Source organism: Coenobita brevimanus, chromosome 5, assembly GCF_032717465.1.
Source record: "Coenobita brevimanus isolate Jiangsu-jjx chromosome 5, ASM3271746v2, whole genome shotgun sequence".
In the NCBI taxonomy this organism is placed as follows: Eukaryota; Metazoa; Arthropoda; class Malacostraca; order Decapoda; family Coenobitidae; genus Coenobita; species Coenobita brevimanus.
This window is the reverse complement of record NC_136958.1, coordinates 6,376,660-6,398,616: the sequence shown is the minus strand read 5'-3', so window position 1 is coordinate 6,398,616 and position 21,957 is coordinate 6,376,660. Positions and strand designations below refer to the sequence as shown.

The 21,957-nt window shown below is 44.3% G+C and overlaps 1 protein-coding gene across 1 annotated transcript in view; it reads right to left on the bottom strand.

Moving 5' to 3' along the window:
- Lar (tyrosine-protein phosphatase Lar) overlaps positions 1-21,785 on the bottom strand; it is a 608,447-nt gene extending 586,662 nt beyond the window's left edge. The window contains exon 1 of the mRNA XM_080270406.1: positions 21,717-21,785. The gene's annotated coding sequence lies outside the window, so the exon portion shown is untranslated. The remainder of the gene's footprint in view (positions 1-21,716) is intronic.
- Positions 21,786-21,957: the final 172 nt, after the last annotated feature.

The following is a 21,957-nucleotide window of genomic DNA, read 5'->3' as shown; positions in this document are numbered from 1 at the left end:
ATGGAGGTGGACAAGAGTGATGAGAAGACGACGAAAGCACGTATTAGAGGAAAAATATAAAGGAAGAGGCTGAAGAAAGGGGAAGTACTAGGGCGAGAAGAGGACAAAGAAGAGGGAAGACTAAGAAGATGAGAAGACATGAGGGAGGATGAGAAATGGATGGAAAAGGCTGAAAAAGAGAAAAGGAGAAGAGGAAGAGGAAGGAAGAGGTAAAAAAAGAAAAGAAGACAAGGAGAATGTCTAAGAGGAAGATGCAAGAGGAGAAACGACCAAGTGGAAGGAATGTAAGTGGAAGATGGGGGGGAGGTGGGGGAAACGATGGTGTGTGTGTGTGTGTGTGTGTGTGTGTGTGTGTGTGTGTGTGTGTGTGTGTGTGTGTGTGTGTGTGTGTGTGTGTGTGTGTGTGGTCACCCCCCACCTATCGCATCCAGAGCACGAAGCAAGCAAATGTCAGTGAGATTTGATGAGCCTGTGTGGTAAAACTGGCGCACACACGCGCACACACACACACACACACACACACACACACACACACACACACACACACACACACACACACACACACACACACACAGGGAGTAATCAGCAAGTAATGGTCTTATCTCTATTACCTCATCATTCCAGACTTCAATGGCACAGGTTGATAAGATGTTAATATGTGAAGCATCAACAATTACAGTATACTCATGTCCAATTTTATTTACCTACTGATTTATTTATTTTCTTCTGTCACCTCCAACATTATCTCCATCATTTCCAGATCATCTCCATCACCCCTGCAAAAACTTCTGCCGCCCTCATTATTACAACCTACACTATTATCATCACCCAATCCTTCATCATCATCCATCATTAGCACCATCGTCATCATCATCATATTCATTTACATCACAGCCTCCATCATCATCACCATCATTTTTTCCATCACCACTGGCTTTATTTCTACCGTTCTCTCTATTTCTACATCATCATCATCATCATCATTTCCATTACTACCACCAACCCCATCTATATCACCCCTACTACCATCATCAACACCATCATCATCACCACCACCACCACCATTACCTCCACCATCGCCACCAAACCTCCACCAGCTGCTGTCACCCAACACCAATTTATATGTGAGAGACACCTGATAGCACCAGCCTCTCTCTCTCTCTCTCTCTCTCTCTCTCTCTCTCTCTCTCTCTCTCTCCCTTTAACCGATGGCCCAACCTCTCTTTCTCTCCCCTCCTCTCATCTCCTCTCTTTTTTCTCTCCCTACCTCTCTCGGTCAGTTCCAGAAGCACTTACATCACCCTCCTTTTCCCCTCCACACACTCCTCCACTTTCCCTCCACTTCCTCCTCTCTCTCTCTCTCTCTCTCTCTCTCTCACTTCCTATTCTCCCATTAATTTTTCCGTTCCCTTCTACGACACATTCTCTACAACCTCTCTCCCCTCCTCCCTTTCCACCTCTCCCTCTCTCTCTCTCTCTCTCTCTTCTAAGTCTCCATTCCACCTCCTCATTCCCCTCCTCACCTCTCTCTCTCTCCCTCCACTTCTCCTTCCCTTTCCTCTTTCCCTCCTTTCCACCTTTCTTTCTTCTATACCACATTTGCAATACTCAGCCTCTTTCCTTACTCTCCCTCCTCTCTCTCTCTCTCTCTCTCTCTCTCTCTCCAATTCTCATCAATTCCCCTCACAAACTCAATTTCCCTCACTCTTAACTCTTTTTAAACACACAACAACAGTACACATCCCCTACCCTCTTTCCCCTCTCCCCGTCCCCTCACTTCCCTACCCATACCCCTCCCTTTCCCCCCTCCACTACCCCACCAAATCCCCCTCCCTATCGTCATTTCCCCTACCCATACCCCAGTCTTCCTTCCAAACAGTTACCCCTCCCTCTCCACAGCATCCCTTCCCTCCCATCAACTCCCCCTTCCTCCCCCTCCCGCTACACCGACTTTCCTTCCCCTAACATCCCATCAATTCCCCCCCTCCCTACCCACACCCCATTACCTTCCCCATGCCTTCCCTCCCCTACCACCAACAATATCCTCTCCCTTCCCTCCCCTACACCCGATCCCCTTTCTCGGTGTGTGTGTGTGTGTGTGTGTGTGTGTGTGTGTGTGTGTGTGTGTGTGTGTGTGTGTGTGTGTGTGTGTGTTTTTCGTCGTGTCGCTTGTACATTTAATCATTTTCATGGTCACCCCTCGCCCGTGCCTCGTGTCGGACTATCGCTGGTAATCTGCGGAATGGTCCACTATCTCGCCCTAACACTGTCACGTAAAGCGGCTGAGATTGCTAGTGTCCGGACTTTATTGAGAGAGAGAGAGAGAGAGAGAGAGAGAGAGAGAGAGAGAGAGAGAGAGAGAGAGAGAATGTGTGTGGCGTTAGGCTGGAGGAATACAGTACCCTCTAAACCGGGTAGTGAGAGGACGGCAATAAGCGGGTCACTGATAACCCGAACTGAGATAAGATAAGGAAGTGCAGAGAACCAAGACACAAGCCCAGAGAACCACTGCATACTTAGGGCATAACGCAACCTCTCTCTCTCTCTCTCTCTCTCTCTCTCATCAGCGCAGTGTCATGCACCTAACTCATTACGTGTTATCTGTCCTCATATCTCTATCTCTAATCCTTGACGTCTTAATCTCCAGTCATGCACCAACACACTGTCATGCAAGGCTCTCTTTAACCTCCTTTCACACTTTCTTATCACAGACATCAACATCTTAACTCTTCACAGGTCATGCAGTACGGTGTCATGCAGGGATCACTTTTACCTACTTCCACACTCATAGTCACATCAACATCTCACGTCATGCAGCAATACACTCTCATTGCAAGATCACTTTACCTTACTTCCATACTCAACATGCACATCCCTATCTCCCGCAGCCTACATACATACATACACTCTTACCCATCACATCGACAGCTCTAAGGGAAGTATGTTCGTGCTGTTAGGAAGCATGCAAACACCTCTTCCTTACCGGTTAATTTTTGAGACCTGCATATTAATCCCCTCAGTCTTATCTTTAAGTAAAAGCGGCAGCAATAGGATGCACAAATTCAAAGTCACAATCGTGGTGGTGAGAGGGTTAACTTTGCCTCATCGTGAAGAAGAGTTAAGATGAATAAAATCGTCCGTAAGAAAGACAAGGAAAGTACGGTTGTGGTGGAAGGGTTAACTGGCATCTTGAAGACGGTGGAGGAGGGAGGAAGGGGGATGGGGGAAAGGAGGAGGAGGAAGGGGGGAGGGAGGAAGGGGTAGGGAGAGAGGGAAGGGGTAGGGGAAGGGGGAAAGAAAATACGGTTGTGGAGAGAGGCTTTAACTGGTATCATGAATGCGGAAGAGGGGGAAGGGGAAGGAAGGAAAGAGGAGGGGGAACGGGAAAGGAGGGGCAGGCAAGGGGGTAGGGGGGAAGGAGGGGAGAAGCCAACTAACTCCCAGATCCTTATTCACAGACCTTCTTAAGCTTCGGCTGTGTGTAAGATTCCGTAAGATTCCTTGTGTATACCTTCCTTCTTCTTACACCTACCAAACTATACTCCTTTTATCCTAACTTGGCCCAGAATTGCCACCTCTCACCCCTGAACGCTAAGCTGTGGAAAAAGACTAACACTAGAATTTGGTGCTAGTCACGAAGAAGTGCTACAGGAAGGAGGCAGAGCAGCAGCATTTATTTTCTGCCACTGAGGGACGCGAAACATGCTACAAAGGAACGAAAATTTGAGCCAAGTTAAGGTGAAAGAACTACAGCATGAAATTTAACGAAACACTATGACTTAACATGAGAAATAAATGCTGATTTATTTACACTTATTATTTTCTTATTATTCACTGATTACACTTATTGATCGCAAAGAAATTGGCTGAGACTCTTTATAACTAGCACACTTGGGCGCTTACCTGCCAAGGGAGAGAAAATTAAAGGTAAACAAGAGGAAGGCACCGGAGAGGAAGAGGAAAAGGAGGGAAAAGGAGAGGAAGAGTATGAGGGGAAGAGGAAGAGAAGGGAAAAGGAGAGGGACAATGGAAGGGGAAGAGGAAGAGGAGAGAGTGGGAGGGGAAGAAGAAGAGGAGGGGAAGAAGAAGGAAAAGGTTAGGGAGAATGAAGGAGGGGAAGAGGAAGAGAAGGGAAAAGGAAAGGGTGAGTGAGGACGAAGAAGAGGAGGTGGAGGGAAAAGGAGAGGGACAGTAGGAGGAAGAGGAAGAGGAGGGAAATGAGGAGGAGGAGGAGGAGGAGGAGGAGGAGGAGGAGAAAGCCAACGAAAACCCAAGTACACTAATTAAGGAGCAAAAAACCAGGCGGTGATGACTTGAGGTGTTGGTTGATGTGGTTAATGGTTTGCTGTGAGAGAGAGAGAGAGAGAGAGAGAGAGAGAGAGAGAGAGAGAGAGAGAAATGAAATTCTATAAAAAACAATTAAGTTTACATACGTCACACAATTAAATTCAGACGTATCTCGGAAAAGAAATATGATAAAAAAAATTATTATTATTATTTTCTCTCTCTCTCTCTCTCTCTCTCTCTCTCTCTCTCTCTCTCTCTCTCTCTCAAGATATCACTGGGGAAGGATGTTTACCGTGGCTGTTTGTGTATTTATTTATTTTTTATTTTTTTCTCAGTCGAGTGGTATCAGGGGAGGAAGACTGGAGGGGTATTCATTCTTTGGGTTTTGTGCTTAATTGGCTTTTTAAAACTCTCTCTCTCTCTCTCTCTCTCTCTCTCTCTCTCTCTCTCCCTTTACTTTCGATTTACTAAGTTTCCTTCGGTTGTTAAGTTTTCTCATATTCCCCCCTCCTCTCTCTCTCTCTCTCTCTCTCTCTCTCATTTTCTCCTCCCTCTCTCATTACCACTTCATCTCCAATCTCATTTTTTTCCAATATTTTCTCTCTCAAATCGCGTGTCTCACTTTCTTATTAGTCTTCCTCTTTTCCCTCTCTCTCACTTTTCTGCATCTCTCACTTTTATCTCATTTCTTCCTCCACATTTCTCAACCTCTTCCTTCTCTCCTCTCACCCACCGTCTCTCTCTCTCTCTCTCTCTCTCTCTCTCTCTCTCTCTCTCTCTCTTTTTCTACTGTCTCTACTCCTCTTCTCGCTCTCTTTCTCTATCTCTCAATTTCATTCCCTTCTCCGTATGTGACTCTTTCACATTAAAACTATCTCTGCTTCTCACATTCTCCCAACTCTTCCCTCCACCTCCTTTCAAATGTCCTTTCTCACATTCTACCATTTTCTCTACCTCTCTCTCACTTTCTATTTTCCTCTCTCTCTCACTTTCCCTCCCGTGCCTCTCACATCCATCACTTCCTCTACCTCTCTCACATTCTCTCACTTTTTTCCCTCCGCCTCTCTCACTTTCTCCCCCTTCCTCTGACAAAAGTGAGGTGATCCTCTCCTGATCCCTCCATCCCTACGCATATTCCCTAGCTTTATTTTCTCTCTCTCTCTCTCTCTCTCTCTCACGCCAAGTGATTGTCTTCCCCACTTTCAAACCTCGATGCATCAGAATTCGAAATCAGTCTCTCTCTCTCTCTCTCTCTCTCTCTCTCTCTCTCTCTCTCTCTCTCTCTAATCCCTCCTCTTCTCTTTCCATTACCAGTTAATCACCTAACGTAATCCTCCTCCTCCTCCCTTCCTCCTCCCCATCCAGTTGAGTTTTCTGTCTTCCTCTTTTGTCTTCCTCTTCCCCCCCCCTCTCTCTCTCTCTCTCTCTCTAGTGTGTACTTCGTCTCTTCTACATTTTCTTCCTCCCCTCCCCCTCTACCTTGTGTTTGCCTCCCTCCTCCTTTCCTTTTCCTCCTCCTCTTCTCTTTCTCCCTTCTATCTCTCCTTCCCTTTCATCTTCCCCCTCTTCCCTCCATCCTTCCCCCCTCTCTTCTCTGTTCGTCCTAGTTCCTTCCTTTTTTTCTCTTCCATACATCCCCTTCCTTTTTCTCAATATTCTCTCTCTCTCTCTCGCTCTCTCTCTCTCTCTCTCTCTCTCTCTCTCTCTCTCTCTCTCCACGCGCCTTTTGTCTCCCTCGTCCCTTTTCATTCTCCATTCACCTCAATTTTTTTTCCATATTTTTTTCCCTATTATTCTCCATTCTTCTCCCTTCCCTCCCTCAATACTCCCCGCTTCCCTTTCCCTTCCTTTATTCTCCCTTGTAATTGTCTTGTTAGTCTACCTTTCCCTATTTCTCCCTTCTTTTCATCTAACATTTACCTTTCCTTCTCTTTAATGTCCACCTTCTACTTTCAATTATTGTATTTCACATGCTTACCTTCACTCCTTTTCATTTACAACCTTTCTTTCCCTTCTTTTCCTTCCTTTCCCTTTCTTTCCTTTCTGTCCCTCCTTTCTTTTCCCTTCTTCTTTTTCCTTCCCTTCCTCCCTTTCCCATCCCTTCCTTTCCTTTCCCTTCCCTTCCTTCATTCCCTTCCCTTCCCTTCCCTTCCCGTTCCTTTTCTTTTCTATCTTTCACATCTCTGACTTCACATCCATCAAATATCCTTCTTTTTCAAGCCTTTTTCTTCATATTCCCATTCCTTCCTTCTTAATCTATCCCTCAGTTATTCTCCTTCCTTTTCCTACTCTCCTCCTTACTTTAAAAACACCTCTTTTCTCTCCTTTATTCTCTCTCTTCCTCTTTTCTTTCCTTTATTCCATTATTAGTTTATTTTTTATTCTTATTGTGTATCTTCATTTTGTTCTTCATTCATATTTTTATTTTACTCTCTCTCTCTCTCTCTCTCTCTCTCTCTCTCTCTCTCTCTCTCTCTCTCTCTTAACCCCTCTTTTTCACGGCCATTTCATTTTATCCCTCTCCCCTTCCCTCCCCTCTCCCCCTCCATCTCTCCCCTTCCCACTCCCCTCCCTCATATATCACCCAAGTCAACCTCACTACCTCCCTTTATTGCCCTTACAATACCCCCACCACCACCACAATAGGGAGGGGTGAGAGGAAGGTAGGGAGGTAAACAGGAAGGAAGGAAGGAGGGAAGAAGGGAGGAAGGAAGGAAAGAAGGAAGGAGGGAGGGAGGGAAGGAAGGAAAGAAGGAAGGGAGGAAGGAAGGAAGGAAGGAAGGGAGAAGAGGAATGAGAAGGATGGAGTGATAAAGACAGAGTGAAAGAAGAATAAAAAGGACAGATAAAAGAGAGATTAACAGCTGAAGGAAAGGGAATGAAAGAAAAATGAGAGAGAGAGAGAGAGAGAGAGAGAGAGAGAGAGAGAGAGAGAATGACAAGACAGGAGGAATATTGTCTCATATGTTTCCTTCTGTCTCGTCTCCCTCCCTCCTCTCTTCTTCCTCTCTTTTTCTTTCCCCATCTCTTCTTTCTCTCCAGCTTCTAATTCCTTCAGTCTATTTTCTCTCTCTTTTTGCCTCTCCATTTCTCCCTTCTTTTTCTTTTTCTTCTCTCCTTTTCTCCCACACACACCTTCCTTCCTACTCTTTCTTATTTCTCTCTCCTTTCCTTCGTTTCTATTGTCTCTCTTCCTCTCTATTTGTTTCTCAGCATTCCCCCCCCCCTCTCTCTCTCTCTCTCTCTCTCAGGACCCACACCCGGGATATTGGCGCCCCTGCAAAGTTAAAGCCACATTATTGACCAATGTCCCAGTCTCAGGCGGGCTCCTTCACTCGCACGCACAGGAGGAGGAGGAGGAGGAGCTGCCCGGTTCTCTCTTGTTCTTGCTGCTTGCATTCCTTTTCTTTCCTTTTCCTACTTTTCCTGTCCTGTCATTTCCTTTCCTTTCCCTTCCCTTCCCTTCCTTTCGTTTCCTTTCCTTTCTTCTCTCCCGTATCTCCCTTAGTTTCCTTTCGTCTCCTCTCCTCTCCTTTCCTTTCCTTTCCTTTCCTTTCCTTTCCATTCCTGTCCCTTCCTTTCTTTCCTGTCCTTTCCTCCCTCCCTTCCCTTCCCTTCCTTTCCTTTTTTCCTGTTCTTATCTTCCCCTCCTTTCCGTTCCTCTCTTTGTTTTTCTCTTCCTTTCCTCTCCGTGACATGTGTGTCTGGCTTAAAGCTATATTACTGACCACTGCCCTAGTCCGCGGCGGGGTCCTTCGCTCGCACGCACGGGAGGGGGAGCTGCCTGGCTAGATTTCGGTGTGTGTGTGTGTGTGTGTGTGTGTGTGTGTGTGTGTGTGTGTGTGTGTGTGTGTGTGTGTGTGTGTGTGTGTGTGTGTGTGATTTGTGTGAGTAGGTCTGGTGAGGAGGACGTTCGTGTGTGTCCGGTAACTTAAAACAAGAGTGAAAGAAAAAAAAGTTTAATATATATACCATGTGATTTTAGTGAACGGGTTAACAATTCTTTTTTCTGATACACCACAATTTTTTATCTATAATATATCCAAATTTCCAAAGACGTCAAGAAATTAATATCGCAAGAATAATAGTTTTAGGTCAAGATATTTTCCTAACTCGAAGGCTTCCATTTGATATAAACCTGTATTTTCATCAGGTATGGAGTCTCCCTAACACCTATTCCTCGGTGATTTATTTTGCACATTACCTATTAATACTCTCTTTTATGGCTCCCTAGTACTTCTTCTTTAGCGATTTAATTTCCACAGTGCCTATTAATACCCTCTCTTTTGGGGGTGGGGGGCCTCCCCAGCACTTATTCTTTAGCGATTTATTTTCTATACTACTCATTAATACTCTTTAGTCTTGTATATCATTTTCATGTCGACAATGACTGCATGAATAGCACATACGAATATAGTAACGGAGCAGAATCAGGAATAAACCGGTAAGGAAGAGGTGTTAGTACGCATCCTAAACCAAACATATGAATATGGCAATGGAGCATAATCAGGAATAAACCGGCAGGGAAGAAGTGTTAGTACGCTTCCTAAACCAAACACAAGAATATAGCAGCGGGGCAGAATCAGGAATAAATCGGTAAGGAAGAGATGTTAATACACTTCCTAAACCAAACATGTGAATATGGTAATGGAGCATAATCAGGAATAAACCGGTAAGGAAGAGGTGTTGGTACGCTTCCTAACCACACGAAAATACCATCATTGGTGTTTTAAATAAGAACTCTTTCAATCTGATTATATTTCAAAGACACAACTCGATTTTGGAACGCTTGTAAAGAATAAAAATGAACTGAGTTTTTTATTGATATAGATTTTAATCCACCCAACTTGCAAGATATAATGGAAGTAATTAAGGAGGCAGGAAATGACACAATGACACGAGCGGTAATTAGGCCCTCACTAATGAACAGGTGATTAGTAGGCTGTACCTATTGCCCGTATGTGACAGATATTTTTAGCACGGTTTATGAGGATTAATACTGTTGTTGTCGTTCTTCAATTATTATTATTATTATTATTATTATTATTATTATATTATCAATCATCATCATCATCATCATCATCAATTACCATCATCATCCTTCTTCTTCTCCCTATTTTATTATTTTTATTATTATTATTATTATTTCTAGTTGTTCTTGTTGCTGGTGGAGGTGTTTTTGTTATTGACTTGTTATTAAGGCTCTTGTACTTGTTGTTTCTGCTTTACCTGCTTGTTTTTGTTGGTGTTATTGCTGATGTGTGTGTGTGTGTGTGTGTGTGTGTGTGTGTGTGTGTGTGTGTGTGTGTGTGTGTGTGTGTGTGTGTGTGTGTGTGTGTGTGTGTGTGTGTGTGTGTGTGTGTGTGTGTGACACTGTTATTATTACTGTTTTTGCGTTTGTTGTTATTGTTCTCTCTCTCTCTCTCTCTCTCTCTCTCTCTCTCTCTCTCACACACACACACACACACACACACACACACACACACACACACACACACACACACACTGTCACAATCCTCTTTATTCACGTCAATCTTTTTTACTGCATTCACTAACTGACGAAGAGAGTGTATGTGAGTGAGGTGGAGGGGGGAAGAGGGAGGGGGAGGCCGAGAATGAGATGGAGAGATGGGGTGGAGAGGTATATGAGAGAGGGGGGTGTGAGTTGGGAGCAGGGCAGTGAAATGGCGGGGGACAGGGCGACTTGGAGGCGATTTGTTTGTGGCCACCCCAAACGGGATTGAGGCGTCTGGCAATAGATAGATAGATAGACCAACTCGCGATTCTCTCTCTCTCTCTCTCTCTCTCTCTCTCTCTCTCTCTCTCTCTCTCTCTCTCTCTCTCTCTCTCTCTCTCTCTCTCTCTCTCTCTCTCAATCCTCTTACTGCACATTGGCATAATTAAATCGAAATACTGTAGTGGCATTTAAAAAAGACCTAATTACTTCATATATACCTCACCTGAGCTAATGAGAGAGAGAGAGAGAGAGAGAGAGAGAGAGAGAGAGAGAGAGAGAGAGAGAGAGAGAGAGAGAGAGAAAGAAAGAGGAAAATAATGGACGAAATGGGAAAGGAAAGGAGGAAAAAGGAAAGAAGAAAATTTTATGAGGAAAAGAATACAGCGAAACACATGCACACGCAAAGAAATGCACACAGACCCGAAACAGACAGAAACATAGATAAACAAACGCACACAAACACAAGTATGACGACCCATGAGAGACTCTGACAAAAAAAGAATCACACACACACACACACGCAATTACCCCCAGATCACATCACCACCTCCCCCATCCCACCCCCACGAAACACCCATTCCCACCATAATCTCAAACACCCCCCAAAATAAACACACACATTATTAACAACCCAGCAACCCTCCCACAGGTAAAAGAAAACCCTAACCAAACAGGTGAATCCTCTCAGGTAGTCAGGGAGGTGATAGTGAATCCCTCTCTCCCTCGCCACTCGATCCTCTTTACGTGGGATTAAATGCTCTTTCCGAACCTCCTCTTTTGAGTTCCATCCCCTTAAGACCGATGCTGCTGCTGATTTTACCAAGGTGAGGGAGGGTGTGTGGTTAGCAGGAGGGGAAGGTCGAGGATGAGAGTGAAAGGCAGAGATCGAAATACAAGAAGTGGGAGTGGATGAGTGTGTGTGTGTGAAAGTGTGATGGAAGTAGAAGAGGGAGAAGAAGAGTGAGTATGAGCGGCTGGTTGTTATTAGAAGACTGAGCAGTATTTGACATCAGGGTGTTTTAAAGAAGAGACTAAGAGAACCAGTAAGACAGCTGTAAATGCGAGATGGATATCAAGAACGCGACGGGGGGACAGGGAGGAGCGTGTATGGGAGGAGGGGCGAGAGTGGGGTGGCTGTGAGAAGAAGTGGACCAAGAATGAATGTATGACAGGAAGGCGATTGGGTAGATGAGGTGCAGAAAAGGAACAGGAGGGAGAGAGAAGGTTGGGTGGCGGTGCATGAGGGAGGGTGCGTGAGAGTGGGGTGGTTGGGAGAAGGACAGTTAGATCATTGGAGTGGTTATTATTATTATTATTATTATTATTATTATTATTATTATTATCATTAATCACTGTATTATTATTACCGATATTATTACTATTATTATCATCGTCATCATCATCATCATCACCATATGATTATTATTATTATTATTATCATCATCATCACCATCATCAACCCTATTATTATTATTATTATTATTATTATTATCATCATCATCAAAGGCCAGGCAGACCTAAATCATCCCATACTACTCTGGCGACACCCTACAACCACACATTAACCAACAATCACAACCACACAACCAACCCCACGACTACGTAACAGGCAAACCAAGGTAACTACCTCACCTTGCTAATTGCTCCCAGGTAATGGCTTCCTCCTTAATGACCCAATTCCACACGATGCCCAATTACTGTTAATAACTTGAAGGGCAGCTCTGGCCACGGACGGAGGCGGTGGACGAGCGATCAGGATGAACAAGGATACACAGGGGATAGGATGGACTAGGACTCAATGTGTAGTAGGATACACTGAGGATGGACAAGGATATGGGTTGAAATAGGACGGACAAGGATATGGGTTGAAATAGGATGGACAAGGACCTGGACTGCAACAGGATGGACAAGGATATGGGCTGAAATAGGATGGACAAGGATATGGGCTGAAATAGGATGGACAAGGATATGGGTTGAAATAGGATGGACAAGGATATGGGTTGAAATAGGATGGACAAGGATATGGGTTGAAATAGGATGGACAATAGGATGGACAAAGATATGGGTTGAAATAGGATGGACAAGGATAGAGTTGAAATAGGATGGACAAGGATATGGGTTGAGGTAGGATGGACAAGGATATGGGTTGAGGTAGGATGGACAAGGATATGGGTTGAAAGAGGATGGACAAGGATATGAGTTGAAACAGGATGGACAAGGATATGGGTTGAAACAGGATGGACAAGGATATGGGTTGAAACAGGATGGACAAGGACATGGGCTGAAACAGGATGGACAAGGATATGGGTTGCAATAGGACGGACAAGGATATGGGTTGAAATAGGATGGACAAGGATATGAGTTGAAACAGGATGGACAAGGACATGGGTTAAAAGAGGATGGACAAGGATGTAGCATGTATAGGACCAACGAGGAGCATATACCGGAACACAAACAGGATGAACAGGGTTATACAGTGAAATAGGATGGACTATACTCAGTTTTTTTTATCGAGGCGAAGATGCACTTGACAGATTGGTGATTATTGGCTGAATGCAGCATTACTTCATAATCTAGCATTATTAACTGACAACAAATATCTGAGGGGGAAGTTTGGGCTAGTAAGTAATTTTTGGATATGTTGCATTCAGCCAATCATCATCAACCTGTCAAGTGCATCTTCGCCTCAATAAAAAAAAACGGAGTATAGGCCTTCCGGAAGATAGGATGAACAAGATATAGACTGAAACAGAATGAACAAAACTTTAGAGAAAACTAGAATGACGAAAAATAAAGAGAAAAACACGATGGGCTAAGAATCACAAAAGAAATATAATTGACTGGGGTTAATATGTCCTACCTACCTTCCCTACTCACCTCCGCCTTCCTTACTTTCTGCCTGCATGTTACTTTCTTTCTCTCTCTCTCTCTCTCTCTCTCTCTCATCTTCTGACTCTACCTCCCCTATTCAATTCTGCCTCCCTAGTTTCCTCCCCAGTCTCCCCAATTTACCTTCCCTTTTCCTCCCCACTTTCCTCTCTTTACCTGGAGGGGAATGGCAGGTCAGATCGCAGCCCTGATTAACACCTGTAATTACCGGGGTGGGAATATATAGAGGGAGACCTGAAGCAGCCCTAGTACCCCCTGCGACAATGATATTAACGCCATGATTGCCCTCTCTCTCTCTCTCTCTCTCTCATTTAATCCATCTATCTATCTACCTATCTATCTATATATCTATCTCCTCTGTCGCTCATCTAAATTACTAATTGCCATTAAACTTGCTCTCTCTCTCTCTCTCTCTCACACACACACACACACACACACACACACACACACACACAATCTACCTATCTATCTATCTCCTCTGTCGCTCATCTATATTAGTCATTAAACCTGCTTTCACTACCCCTCTCTCTCTCTCTCTCTCTCTCTCTCTCTCTCTCATATCACGTTACTACAACCTCGCTAACAGTGCCTCCCTCTCTCGCTCCTCACTTACACTGCTGCTCTCCACATTTCAATGCTCCAATTGCCCAGTTGGAAGGTAACGAGGCTGGGCATAGTTCTGTCTCTCCATTCACGTAGTTAAAGATCACCCATACGCATCCACACTATCCTCATCCACTTATCCACCTGAGAAGTCCACATCCACCTTCTCACCCTACCTTTTCCTCATATTTAGATGTTTTTCTTACCTATACTCACTATCCTCATCCACCTATGCATTCCACACCTATCCACTTATCTCCTCCACCTACCCACCTACGCATTCCACCCCATTCCCTCACCCTACCTGATCCATCTACTTAGCTGTTTTATCTATTTATATTTATCTACTATACCCACCCGTTCAAGAGCTATCCTCTTATCTTTCTTTACTTCTCTATCTTCACCCACTCCCACCTACCCACTATTCCAGCGCCAGCCCTTCACATTCCCTTACCCACCTACCCACTTGCTTTACCCATTTATATCCAGCTAGTCATCTCTCTCTCTCTCTCTCTCTCTCTCTCTCTCTCTCTCTCTCTCAAATTAAGCGCCTCCTCACTCCTCCCCCTCCTCACAGATTCAATTCTCTCACTCTCCCTACCTAATCCTTCCCTAACTAAATGCCTTCCTCATTCCCCTCTTACCCCAATCTAGGTGTTCTCTCTCTCTCTCTCTCTCTCTCTCTCTCTCTCTCTCTCCCCTTCCTTCCCCTCCCTCATCCTTCCGTCTTTCCCCACCACTACCTTTCCTCCTATCAAAATTTCTTCTCATCTTCCCCCAGCCAAAACCTCCTCTTCTATTCCCTCCCCAAACCATGCTCCTCCTCTCTCCCCTCGCACTCCCCCTCCTTCCCTAACCACATCCCTCTCTTTCTTCCTTTTCCCAATTGTATCCCACCATCTAAAATTCTCCTCTCATCCCTGCTAGGCCTCTTCCCTCACTCTATCCCTCCCCTTCCCCTCTTCCCCCACTCTACCCCCGCTACTTCGCCCCTCTCCCACTTTACTTCTTCCCCATCTCACCCCTCCTCCCCACTCTACCCCTTCCCCTTCTCTCCACCCCTCTCCCATTCTACCCCTTTCCCATCTCTTCTCTCCTCCGCATTCCACCCCTTCCCCTACTCCACCCCTTCTCCCCACTCTACCCCTCCCTCCCCCCGCCCCACCAATAATGATATGTAAATACATCCGAATTAGTAAAAGGTAAACAGAGGACATTGGGATCAATTACATGTAAATTGCACGAATCAGCACCCACTCAACACTCACACAGCACCCACTCAGCACCCACTCAACACTCACACAGCACCCACTCAGCACTCACCCAGCACCCTCTCAGCACCCACTCACCACCCTCTCAGCACCCATTCAGCATTGCACAGGGAGGCTGGGTGGGGGTGAGACCGTGGCAGAATGAAGATGGGAAGATGGTGTGGAATGGTGTATGGGGCGGAATGCATGGGGGAGAGAATGGGAATGTGGGCGAAGTAATGAGGGAGGGTGTACGACGAATGTATGGGAGAGGCAGGCTAGGGTGCAAGTATGGGAGAGATATATATACATTGGGGAGGAATGTGTGGGAGGGACATATTGGGACAGAGCATGGGTGAAGTGCATGGGAGGGCTACAAAGGAGAAAATATGGGCGTAAAATTGTACAGCATGGGAGAAATAAGAATGTGTGAGTAAATGTATTAAAGGAATATACAGTACGAAAGTATGATACGGCTCTAAACAGACAATGAGTATTATGAGGAAGGAATGTATGGCAGGTGATGATGCTAGGACTGCAAGGGAGAAAGCACAGAAAGATACAGGAAGGAGAATGTGAAGGGAAGGCAGAGCAATATAAATACTATGAAGACAAGGGATTATTATACGGGCAACTTGTCTTAAACTTCAATATTTAATGATAAGGATGTAGGATATTCGTACAGAAAAAAAAAATGCGGGTGATCAAGTGAGAATGTATGAAAAAAAAAAAATCAAAAGTACAGGTTATACATTTCTCTATTTACCTGGCCTTCCTCTAGTCATCCAAATATATCAGTCAGTCTATCTGTATCTATCACAGCCTGTCCCCCCCCCCTCTCTCTCTCTCTAAGTACCGACCTGAAGAAGAAGGAAACCACCAGGAATTCCCTCACCCCTATACATCATCACTGCGTTTATCAATACCCCGACACCCCTCCAAATACTCCTCTGATACTGAAGGTCAATGTGCCCAATTACAGGCAAGAGAGAGCCTTTGATAAGCCTCGGAAAAATCACTTAAAATACCAGTGCTTACCCAATCTTGCTCAATTCCAATCCTGCCTAATTCCACTCTTCCTCAATTCCAATCCTGCCTAATTCCAATCTTGCTTAATTCCAATCTTGCCTAATTCCAATCTTGCTCAATCCCAATTCTGTTCCATTCCTCTCTCGCTCAAACCCAATCTTGCTCAATTCCAATCTCGCTCATTTCCAGTATTTCTATCCCTGTTATTTCCTTTATTATGTTTTGATATCTATTCGTACTTCTTTCTTTTTACTATAATGACAGCAATTCCTTACTTCACATTTCATTTTTATCTTCTTGTTATTATTTCAGACTGAACTTTCCTTTATCTCCTCGTTATCTAAGCTCTCTCACCATATGCTCCTCTTATCTACGCTATCTCGTCTTTTCTTCTTCATTATCTACTTATCTAATGTCTTCCTACTTCAGCTAATCTCTCCTTATCTCTATATTCTCTTCCTTCGCTTCGCCATCTCGCCATATTCCCATCCTTATCATTCCTCTTTTTCTCTGTCCACTTTCTTGCATTACCCCAATTCTCTTATCATTCCTCTTTTTCTATTCTCTTTATCCACTGTTTTCTTACACCATCTTATCTCTCCACACCTTCTTAATATTCCTCCTTGTCTTCTTCCTTATCTCCTCCACCCCTCCTTCCCTCTCCAGGTATAATCATAATCCCTCTCACTTTATCGACGCCGGGATGCATTTTTACCTTCACTAATCTCCGGTTTCGTCGGCCAAGTTTTTCCTTCTCCCTTTCCTCCCTCCCTCCTTCTCTCCTCCGGCCCGACGTTAATCTCTCACTCTTTCCTCTCCCTCCCGCGCTATCTTCATCTTGCAACCGCCTTCCATTTCCCCTTAATACCACTCTCTTCAACACCGCCGTCGTCATCACTCACCTTCCACCAACGAAGAAATTCAATAAACTGTCGACTTCCACTACCACGATATACCTTGCTCCCTTCTCCCCTCTCTCTCTCTCTCTCTCTCTCTCTCTCTCTCGTACTGGCTACCCTCCCACTCTTTTTTAAGTTTTATTCTCCTGTTCTCACCAATTCTCCTATTTTTAACACCATTTCATGTTCCTTCCTACCGTCATTCATTCACTGCTTCTCGTTTTTCCCCCCTTTCCTTCCTCTCTTTTGTTTTGTTTCGCTTCCCTCCAATATCAATACTTAGCCACCTCTCTCTCTCTCTCTCTCTCTCTCTCTCTCTCCCTCTCTCTCTCTCTTATTCCGTCCCTTCCCTCCTCCTCTTTTATGTACGTGTTCTCTCAAATTCCACCTCTTTTTTAGCGTTGCCTCATTCCTTCCGTCGCTCATCATTTCTTCCTCTCTTCCTTCCCGTATTTTCAGCTTTCCGTTCAGTTTTCTCACAATTATTATCTCTCTTATTACGACTACTCCTCTTCAATCTATCGTGTTCTGTCAAAATTTCTCGTTTTTAACTATCCTTCCTTCCTTCCTACCAACCTTCCTTCCTTCCTCCCCTCCTTCCTCCCTTTCCTTATATCCTTCCATCATTCCTTCCTTCCTTCCTCCTCTCCTTCCTCCCTTTCCTTATATCCTTCCATCATTCCTTCCTTCCTTTCATTCTTATATCCTTCCAGCCTTCCTTCACTCACTATCTCCCTGTTGTTTTCCTTTTCTCTTGCTTTATTTCGTCTTTATATTGTAACATCTTTTATTCCGAATCTTCCCTTTTTCTTTTTCTTTTTCTATTTTCGACTGTTCTATAAAATTCTCTTTTTCTCAGCAGTTTCTTTTATTCCTTTCTTGCCTAATAATTTGCTTTTTTTTCCTTTCTCTTCTTCATTTTATTTTCATTTTTCCTCTGATTATCTCACGTCTCTTATTACGGTCTTTTCATCCCCCCCTTTCTCTCTCTCTCTCTCTCTCTCTCTCTCTCTCTTTCATTTACCTGTTGTCTCAGATTCCACAATTTTTTGCACATTTTCTTAATTCTTCCTCCCCTCATTATTTCTCGCTCCCACCTACACTTACGCTATTTTTTTACAGTATTTCATCTTTTGTCTTTTTTTCTCCGCTTTTCATTTTCCTTTATTCTTTCGTTCTCTCAAATTCAGCTACTATTTTCTTACTTTTTTCTTGTTCCTTATTTTTCTCCTTAATATTTTCCTCACTCGCTTCATTCTCCTCCTCCTCCTCCTCCTCCTCTCTCTCTCTCTCTCTCTCTCTCTCTCTCTCTCTCTCTCTCAAACACACAATTATTCAAGTTCTTTTTACTAGCCTTCTGTCTTCTTATATTTTAGATTCTCTCATATTCTCTCATTTTCTTTACGTATTTTTCCATCTTCCTTCCTTCCTTCCTTCTTCGACCCTTCCCTCCTTCGTTTTATTTCGTTTCTCCTTCAGTATCTTTATTCTTAGCCATCTCTAAAATCAATGTCTTTCCTTCCTTTTACGTGTTATTCTTTTTCGCATATTTCTTGCTCCTTTCCTCCTTCCTTCTTTTTCTTTCTTCCTTCCTTACATCCTTCCTTCTTCCTTCCTTCCTCTCTCCCTTCCTTCCTTCCTACCTTTTTCCGTTCATCTCCCTCTTATTACCTCATCTTTACCCATCTCTCTTATTCTACTCCTGTTTTCCTTTTTTCCCCTCATTAATTATCACTATGTTTTCTTCCTCTCTTTCCTCTCTTTTTCCTTTTTTTCTCTTGAACCCTCCAATTACGCCGTTTTACCTCTCTCTCTCTTTCTCCTCTTCCCTCTCCCTCTCCTCTCTTATCCTGTCCACTAAACTTAACTTTCATCTTTCCTCCCTCCCTCACCCTTTCCTTTCATCTTCCCTTTCCTTCCTCACCATTTCTTCCTCCTTCACACAACTCCTTCTCCTTCCCCTCATATCTTCCGCCTCCCCTCTCAGCACGCCCTAAAAGAAGACCTCTCTCTCTCTCTCTCTCTCTCTCTCTCTCTCTCTCTCACTTCTTCCCTTGTCATCTCCCCTCCTTCCTTCCCTCCTGCCCTAGACTTATGTTCTTCCCTCCACCTTCCTCACCCTCTTTCCTCCCATTTCTCTTAAAAATAAAGAAATATATACACTAAGTAAGTAAGGAAGGGAGGAAGGAAGGAAGGAAGGGAAAAAGATAGAAATGAGTGAACGAATGAATGAATGAAGGATGGATGAATGGATGGATGGATGGAAGGAAAAATGCAGGGAAGAAAGACAGAAAGGAAGGAAGGAAGGAAAGAAGGAAGGAAGAATGATGGAAGGAAGAAAGACAGAAAGGAAGGATGGAGGGAAGGACGGAAGAAAGAAAGAATGAAAGGACTGAAGGAAGGAAGGAAGGAATGGAAGAAGGAAATAAATAAAAGTCTCACTCACCTTATCAATATTTTCACCTTTACAAATATTCTCACCTGCCTCATTAACCCCTTCACTACGAGAATATTCCATCAGGTAGGACGAAACAGTATAATAATAATAATAATAATAATAATGGCGTTGTAATTCTGACTAGCCTATTCTCAGCTTCTCATCTTTACCTCCAGTCAGTCACCTCTAGATTCGTATTTTCGTCGGGTGGGGGGGCTCCCTAACACCTCTTCCTTAGCGATTTATTCTTGGATATGGATGACTAATATCGCTTTGCACGATATATACGCAAAGTATGGTGACATTACAGTGATTTAAACAACATAGGAGAGGACAGAGGAAGGTATAATAAGCAAAATAAATCGCTTAGGAGTAAATGTTAGGGAGTTTTCTTAACCGACGAGAATTCAAGTCTAATTAAAAAGGATCCGTGAGAGGAAATTAATGTTTGGGGAGGAGAGGAAGGCATCAGATGCAAATTAAATCGCCTAGCATGAGGTGTTAGGGAGATTCCTCGTGAAAGGAAATGAGAAGCGTGAAAGTACCGATATTTCCGGAAGTGTGGAACGATACGACAATCTTGTAAGTAATTCCCCTGTCTTAGAAGGAAGTAAGGATGTTGTATCTCTCTCTCTCTCTCTCATCACGCCTGCCAGTGTGTCTATGAGCCTGGCAAATGAAACAATGCGAGTGACTAAACACCCATCTTTCCCTTAACACACAATACAGGCGACTTAACACCCACCCTTCCCCCAACACGCAGTACCTTTAATGATGCATCTACGTAGAATAACCGTGAAGTATATGAGGCAAGACCTATTCCTTTACACCTGAGAGTTAACACCTAACATCGTGAAACTTGGGCAAATTAACACGTATCACGAGCTCCTGGCCTTTGGTTCCTTCTTCCTTGCATAAAAAAATTACATGATTAACGCCTATCACTATAATTTACATAACACCCGCACACCTGAAACTTACACTAATTAACACATCACCTTTTAATTTACACGACTTAACACCTGTCACTTTATAATATACATAATTTAACACCTGTACACATATATCTTATACCAATTAACACGCATCACCTTATAATCTACATGAATTAACACCTACATATAATTTACATAATTTAGCACCTACACACCTGTAACTGAAACGAGTTAACACCTATCACCTTACAATCTACACGAGTTAACACCAATTTATACTTTACCTACACTTACACCCTCTGTCAAACATCATGTCTCACACACACACACACACACACACACACACACACACACACACACACACACACACACACACACACACACACACCAGTTTACACCTCGCTTGGAGAAGATGTGCCCGCCTAATGAACTCCTAGGGCGGCGACGTATTCTCTTTAACACGGGAAGGAGAAGGGGAGAGGCGGGTCCCTTTATGTCCAGGGCTAATAATGAAGAAATATGAGGAGCGGAAGGTGTGTGAGGATGGGGTGTCTGGTGCGGATGGGTGTGCGACTACATGAGGAATGGGTGTGTGAGAATGTAGAATCTGGTGCGGATGTGTGTGCGACTAAATGAGGAATGGGTGTGTGAGGATGGGGTGTCTGGAAGGGATGGGTGTGCGACAAAATGAGGAACTGGAGGTGTGTGTGTGAGAATGAGGCATGTGGAAGGCATGAGGAATGGGAGGTGGTGAGACTAAATGAGGAACAGGAGGTGTGTGTGCGGATGGGGGGGGGGAGGGCTGGGGGGTGCGACTAATGAGGGTCACTTCCTTGATGCCCTCGCCATTAACCCCTGTGACACCCGGGGTAAACAGAGGGTGGGAAGTGGTACGCTGGATTATGACCCTACTCCACAGGCTTTGTTGGAGGATTTCATTACCTACCCTAACCTAGTGGAAGCCAATCTCCGCAATCTGGCAATATTTCCCCCCAAACCCATGGTAGAAAAAAACGCGTGATATTTATACCTCGCCCAATACACCAAGATATTCCCCGACCTGATGCAGTATTTACCATCTCTTGTTTCCAAATGTGACAGTATTCCCTTATCAGACAATTATAGCCAGACTCAGCTACCCCATCTGATAATATTCCCCAATCTGATATTCCCCATCTGGTAATATTTCCAGCCCCAACACACGTATTTTAAGTTTTTCTCACAGTGTTACCCGACTTCAAGTATATTTATGCATAATTCCTCAGTCAAACAAGATATTCCCCACCATGACAATATTCCCCACCCTGATACCCATACTTGCAGTTCTTAGAGCAGTATTCTCCCACCACGAAAGTATTCCCCACACCAACATACGTACTAACAATCGACTATTACCTCAGCGTATTCCCCAATTCAGTCAAATATTTTCCAGTCCAACCAATCTATCTCCCACCCCGAACGTATTACGCAGACCAACACAGGTACTTACCAATCGAATATTACCTCAGAGTATTTCCCAGTTCAACCAAATATTCCCCAGTCCAACAACGCTAAGGACAGAGAAGAATGTACCCCAAATGGTCTCCGGGGTCACTCAGCAACCGTGTACCAACCCACTCGCCGCGTCAGCAACAGATAAATCCTACTTACTTGCGCTGACGAGGGTGCTGGCGGTCAGGAGCAGCAGCAGGAGGGATGTCAGCAGGTAGGGCGCCGTGGCTAGGTTAGGGGCCCTCATCCTGGACCCTGATGCTGTAAGGGGGGACACACAGGGACACGGTTAAGAAAATTATATACAGGGACTACATGCAACCTTACTGTGACGCTGACCAACCCTCCCTGCCTCTCCTCTTCTTCCTCTTCTCCTCCTCCTCCTCCTTCCTCCTCTTGC